The 7,301-nt window shown below is 43.3% G+C and overlaps 1 pseudogene; it reads left to right on the top strand.

Moving 5' to 3' along the window:
- Positions 1-235: 235 nt before the first annotated feature.
- LOC134898513 (5S ribosomal RNA) lies at positions 236-353 on the top strand (annotated as a pseudogene).
- The last annotated feature ends 6,948 nt before the right edge of the window (positions 354-7,301 follow it).

Raw genomic sequence — 7,301 nt, 5'->3', positions numbered from 1 at the left:
TATCCACCCGAGGCCAACAACACGGAAGAGGTCCCACCTCATCTGATTTTTTTGAGATTTTTTTGAAGTTTAGCCCAGGGGGCCATTTCAGCACCTGTTTTTGGAGACCATCAGCGAATACCAGGTACCATCAGTATCTCGATTCAGGAGCACTGAGTAATCTCACGAAAAACTCTGGGATTTCTCTCAGAGCCTTCAATACATGGTTCTGGGTGCCACCAGGTGTGATATATCTACCTGCTGTTAAACCACACTGAGTATGCCCAACCTCGTCTGATCTTGGAAGCCAAGCACTGTGGGCCAGGTCAGTACCTGAGTGGGAGACCACCAGAGAATACCGGGTACTGCAGGTATTTTTATCCAAATCCAGGACACAGGACCCAGAACCAAAGTATTATTCCCCATCCAAATTTTGGAATCTCACATACATTTAGCAATCAGGGTGGAGCCCGGCAGATATTATATTGAATAATACCTTTTTCTTCCGGCATTTTTCTATGTCTATTATAGTCATAGTTTATTGGGTTACAAATTCGGAAGAAGACATTATTTTCTCAAATATCAGAGACACACACACATTTTCGCTCAAAGAGCCATTATGCCAAACTTGTATCATAACATTTGATGTTTTAGATAGATAATTTTATGTTAATTGTTGTTGTTATTATTATTATTATTATTTTCTTTGCCTCATAGCCATTATCTTAAGAGGATTACTAATAAAAGTTATATTTTAAGTATTACAAGACCACATAATTTTCAACAAAAGTGTGCCCCAGAAGAGACACATAGTCTTTCTTTTTTTCCCTTTTGGCTCCTGTACTATACAGGAACCACACTGTTTACTGTTTGATATTTTTTAAGTGTCAAGTCAGCAGCATCGGGCACTGACATTTCCTTCACATGGGAAGGAAAGGGGAAATTTCTCCGCCCCAGAGGTTGATCACAGCCAATACAGTGTAAGTCGGAGATCTCGCAGTGTAAGTACACAATATCTGTAGGGTATCAGACTGTCAGATAAAATACCTGTCAATCTGACAGGCATTTTATCTGCACGTGTATGCCCGATATGAGAAACATATTTATAAGGGCTGTTTTTGCCCATTTTTGCTTCTCACTTTCCACAATATATGAAAAGGGGATATCACAGGCGATAGCTTTGGTATTTGAATGGGGAAACATATTTAACAAGGTTCACTTATTTTGTTGTTGATATCTCAGGGACAAAATCTTTACAAAAGTTTTATTCTGAAAATAAAGCATTTGTTTCAATCCAACAACATTTCAAACTTTTTTTTTTAAATAACTAAAATCTTTTTTAAATTAATTTCATTTTAAATCATATTCAGTACAAATGAACAAATGAGTGCAGATGGGTTGATCCTGCTATGAATATTGCAGGTTACTTTCTAGAACAAGGAATAAGCAGTGTCATCAATATATCATAGTGTTTTGCACACATCAGATGTGATTTCAGAGTAAAATAAACAATATGGGTAAAATAACGGGCCCAATTATCATGGATTACATATTGATTGCAATCCCTGCGATTTGCTCGGTGGGCTACTGGGGGTCATGCGCATGTGCCGTCACACATGACCACAATGCACTGAGGCATTTCTGGCGGGGGGTTACAGGGGCTACAATTGGCTACCACAGTCAAAAGATTGTGGTAGCTGCGGGGAAGAATAATGAGAATGCGATAGATGAGGCAGCATCACATCCCCTATAGAAGCCTATGGGGGATGCGGCTACAGGCAGAAATGGAGGGATCACAGTTGCGGTCCTTCCTTTAAACATTTCAGGGATACTAAATATTTGCGACTAACCTCTGAGTGTGTTTTTGGGGACATAGTTGCAAATATTATTTGATAATAAATGGGCCCCTTAGCGGTCTATGTACTAAGCCATGGATAGAGATAAAGGCCCTCATTCCGAGTTGATCACTCGCTAGCTGCTTTTAGTAGCAGTGCAAACGCTAAGCCGCCGCCCTCTGGGAGTGTATCTTAGCTTAGCAGAAGTGCAAACGAAAAGGATCGCAGGACGGCGGCAAAAAGTTTTCAAGCAGTTTCTGAGTAGCTGCAGACCTACTACTATCTTGCGATCACTTCAGTCTGTTTAGTTCCTGTTTTGACGTCACAAACATGCCCTGCGTTCAGCCAGCCACTCCCCCGTTTCTCCAACCACTGCCCCGTTTCCCCAGGCACGCCTGCGTTTTTATCTGACACGCCTGCGCTTTTAAGCACACTCCTGGAAAACGGTCAGTAACCTCCCAGATACTCCCCATTCATGTCAATCACTCACCGATCAGCCGAGCGACTGAAAAGAGTCGATCGGCCTTGTGTGAAACTGCATCGTTTTGTGTGAAGGTACGTCGCGCGCGCACACTGCGGGCCATACGCATGTGCAGAAATGCAGATTTTTAGCCTAATCACTGCGCTGCGAACAACAGCAGCTAGCGATCAACTCGGAATGACCCCCAAAGTGTACAGAGATAAAGTACCAGACAACAGGCTCCTAACTGCCATATATCATATATTGGGTTTGAAAAACAACAGGAGCTGGTTGGTTGGCACTTTATCGCTCTCCAAGGCTTAGTACATAGACCCCTAAAAAGATAATTTACAAAAGTGGAAAACAAACAGGTGTTAGGAGCTTTTAAAATCCTAATCATGCTTTTTCAAATCTGTACACGCGCATCCAGGTATTTTGACCTGTCTGTAGAGAATCAGTTTGCATCTACTTTTAGTGGACTAATAATGCTCACAGTAACTCTAGCCTACTACTTTAGGATCACTCCTTTCCAATGTTCACCTACTACCCTGGAATACGCCTCATTCATTTCTTGAATTTAGTTAGTTAACATCAGGACTGTGCATTGCACCTGTGTAAAGTGATGTCGCTGCCGGGTTCAGCCACCTGTCTAAAAGGGGTCTCAGCCAGATCACATCCTTGTACATGAGCCCAGCTTTTTAAATGATAAGGGGTACTATTAGATTGCTTGCATTTGGGGCAGCATCCTCAATAATAATGTTTTGGTCACTCCCATTTTTATTGATTGTTTCAGATATCTGAAGAGCTGCACCATCCAGGTTGCCTCAGGTGCCCAGACACAAAATATAGCTTGTTTAGTATCGCCTCTAGGGTATAGATTTGGAGTTCAACTTCTTTGAAACTATAGAGACAAATCATCCTAATGAAATTCTATATAGACCATGTCCAGTTCCATATTTAAATTGCAATGAACAAATGGAAGTCTTAAATATAAATATTTTATGTAATGTAATTGCACACTCCACCAAAAAAGAACATTTAAGCATTTTGATGGGTAATTTTCTCTCTTGCACAATTATTCAAAGTTGAATCTTTCTCTAGGCAATAAAAAGACATTGCTCAGCAATGCGTTGTGTGACCCCCTAGAGCAATAGAGGTTCCTATCATTCCATATATCACTAATGACATCAGAACAGGCCCCAGGCCTGTTTTCTCTATTTGACAGACAGGCCGGAGTGGTTCAACCAGCCTGGTGTGTTACTGTCACATTGTCATTGTGGCACAAGTGTGTCTTTTCCTACTTTCGTACATCTGCTGGACTGGTCAAAAGGTAGGACAGGCAACACATTTTTGGGGGAATTGGATGTGATTGTTTGGCCCAATGGCACTTAAGGCATTATAGCAATAGGCTTTCAAGTCATAAACTGACTTCAGTTCACCAAGGTGCTCTAAAAGCTAATTGTTAAGGATAGGAAGTGCTGAAATTCAGAGCTTGGGGGAAATGAGAGGTAATTCTAGTTTAAAGAAATAGAGTAGTTGCAGAATAGTAGAATATGATTAAGAGGATGCATTGATTCTCGTCACACATGCTATAGAAAAGACATTGACAAACCTGCACAAATGAGTCTATTTTAATGCAGTGACCACTGTTCAATGTAATGGTTGTATCCTCTCTCCTTCCTAAAAATAATTAGCACACAGACCTTTTCTTAATGGGGGGAAGAGTCCTAAATCTGTACAAAGACACTGTTTCAGTGGATTAATGTAAAGGTTTCCAAATGCAGTGCTCAAGGCACCCTAACTTTCCAGGTTTTAAAGATAACCAAGCCTGGGCGCAGGGGTTTAAGTGGTCTGGAAAGGGGTGGAAATGAGTTCCGTCAGTTGTTCCGCCTCTGCCACACACCTTGCCCGGCCATGGGAATTCTATATAGGCAGTTCTGCCTCCTTTCTGTGAGCCACGCGCCCGCATTAATAGATGGGGTGGATGGGCGGAGCTAAACTGTGACTGACTCCCTTAGTCCCCTGTGTGGCATCATTTGAATTGGGGGGTACTATTTTGTGGCCACGCCCCTTCCTTGTGATCCCACACCCCTTTTTTGCTACACTCCCATTATACATAGCCAGCACATTTTTTAATCACAGCTTTGTGCATACACTCTGTATAACACATGCACCGCTGGAGTTTTTAGGAATTTTCCCACATGTGTAGTTGCACCAAATTGCTCAACTACAGCATGCTAACATTGGCATTCAATAATGAAAGCAAATGGGTTTAGTACAAATGTTCACCTTTGAGCGATATAAGTAATCGTCAGTGTGCACTCTAATTAGTGAGGGGCTGCAAAGAAAATCTCATTACTAAACCTTTTTATTGTTAATAAAAGGAAATGTAGTAAATATGATTTTTTTTTAAAGAATACATGTCTTTGACCTCCCCAGAAAAACAATCCTCCCTCTTGCATAAGAGGCTGTTACTGCTATGTGCACTGTGTGTCCTCCATGACAATATATGATTAACTGCTAGAACAGGCATTCCCAACCACGGTCCTCAAGGCACACCAACAGTGCAGGTTTTAGTGATATCCAGTCTTCAGCACAGGTGACTTAATTAGTAGCTGAGCTATTTTGATTTAACCATCTGTGCTGCAGCCTGGATATCACTAAAACCTGCACTGTTGGTGTGCCTTGAGGACCGTGGCTGGGAATGCCTGTGCTAGAATATACAAAGACGCCATATGAACAATAGTTACAGAGCAGGCTGCTCTGTCATATAAAAGGGTTTTATTGGGATATCAATAAAGACTCCTGTGCAAACTCAAGAGGCCAGCATCTTTTACAAAGACTCTTAAGGTGGGTACTCACGGAGCGATCGCTGCTTCAAATCTAAGCAATCTGACTAGATTGCTTAGATTTTAAGCAGTGATCTCTCCGTGTGTATCCCCACGGCGATAGCAATGCGCAGCCCCGTGAATACGGCCCTTTACATACAGTACGGTCCTTACAAAGACTCTTAAGGGGGATACACACGGAGAGATCTGTGCTTACATTCTAAGCAATCTGACTAGATTGTTTAGAACTTAAGCACGGATCTCTCCGTGTGTATGCCCCATAGCCCCCGGTCCCCATCCCCCCTGCACTCAGCACGCATCACGCTGTATGCTGAGTGGAGGGGGGGGGGAGGTATGTGCTGAGCGGTCTGTGCTAGAGCACTCAGCACACATCTTCCCCGTGTATACGGGCTTAGCATATACTCCTTACAAAGACTCTAAAGTACACTCCTGTATACAGTAAACACATAACCTGGAAAACAGAATAAACAAAGCAGATTGACAATGTCATTATAAAGTGATTTTATCTTAAATATGGATCTTCTTACATGGTCAGACAACTACTATTCATGCCCTCAAACAAGGACACAAAGGTGAAAATTATAGGGCTTATGTAGAGTTGCAAGTAAGTTCACGTTTTTATAGAGATGAGCGGGTTCGGATCTCAGAGATCCAAACCCTCCCGAACTTCACAATCCAAACCGGGAACCATGCCCGGCTTGGAACCGCCAGACTTGGATTACAGAACGAGGCAAAACGTCATCATCCCGCTGTCGGATTTTCGCGGGTTTTGGATTCTATATAAGGAGCCGCGTGTCACCACCATTTTTACTCCGGACTTGGTGAGTGAGGGAGACAGACCTCTGTCTGTCTGTTGGTGGTGGCGTACAGGGGTGTTGCTGCCCTGTGCTCTTCTGGGGTTGTGTCCTGTGCTGGTGTACTGTGCTGTTAGGGGTGCTGCTGTCCTGGTGAATTTCAGCATTTAGTTCTGTGTAATAATGTATAATTTGCATTCAACTCTGCAACAGCCCATAGACGCAAATAGGCCTATAGAGCAGGGCCTAAGATGCATTTCTAATGCCAATTAGGAGCATATCTAAAAATGTAAAAATAAAAATCATTTACATTTCTATATGCATTTAAATTGAGTATTTCTCTGAGCTCCTTGTCCCACTGTAGTGCAGTTAATGCACTTAGATCCATCTTAATGGGAGCGCCTTATATACAGTACATAATGAGATGAGTTAGGAGGTGACTACCACATTTCCACATACATATGGCATGAGCTCGTTAACAACTTTCTACTTTGGCAGATATTATATTTTGCTATTTAATTAAAGAATGGTTTTCTCCCTCCGCTAGCACAGTTCTTAATCACAGCCAGTATCGGACTGGGGTATGAAGGGCCCACCGGGGGAATGCAGTTATAGGGGCCCATATTTTTGGGTGTGGCTAGCCTACAAAGGGGGTGTGGACAGCCTCCACAGAGGCTTGAAATGCACAATAGTCTTGTGCAGTATAATGCAACATATCTACCATGTATATTACAAGTGCACAGTCTGGAACCTGATCCCTAAAGGAGTGGGCCCTCAGGCAGTGGGGCCCACCGGTGGTTTCCCTGTACCCCTGTGGGCCAGTCCGACCCAGATCACAGCAACAGGTTACATTTATATGTACTTCAGCAATGTCAAAGTCACTATTGATTATACTGTAACAAAGCATAACCTACATCAGGGATCACTACATTGCAGAGTGCTGATTGCTTTATGTGAGAGTATTCAATTGAACAACTGCCTGAATGCAAGCAGACTTAGGTAAGTCTTGGGAGGCACTGGTGCACCACAGTTAATGCAGGTAAAAATGCGCCAGGTTTGGAGACTTTCAACATTAAGGATTTTTTATCTTACTCGAGGCCATACTAAGAATCACTGTATGGTTCCCGTCAGGAGCGTCGGAATGGGGGGGGGGGGGGGGGGGGGGCAAGGGGGCAACTCGCTCCCCCCAAATCATGAGATAGGTGCCATTCACCCGGACCCACAACTGCATGCCTGTGCCGCAGCTTCAGCGCTGCCTGCGCTGTATTAGCACTGCAGCGGTGCATTCGGCACTGATACTATTACTACATACAGTAGGCAGCGCTGAAGCTGCCTTCCCCGTGTGCTCTAGCCAGTGCTGGCGCGATGCGTATGTGGGCTTTGC

This window comes from Pseudophryne corroboree, chromosome 3 (genome assembly GCF_028390025.1).
Source record: "Pseudophryne corroboree isolate aPseCor3 chromosome 3, aPseCor3.hap2, whole genome shotgun sequence".
NCBI classification, from domain to species: domain Eukaryota; kingdom Metazoa; phylum Chordata; class Amphibia; order Anura; family Myobatrachidae; genus Pseudophryne; species Pseudophryne corroboree.
This window is presented reverse-complemented; position numbering and strand designations above follow the sequence as displayed.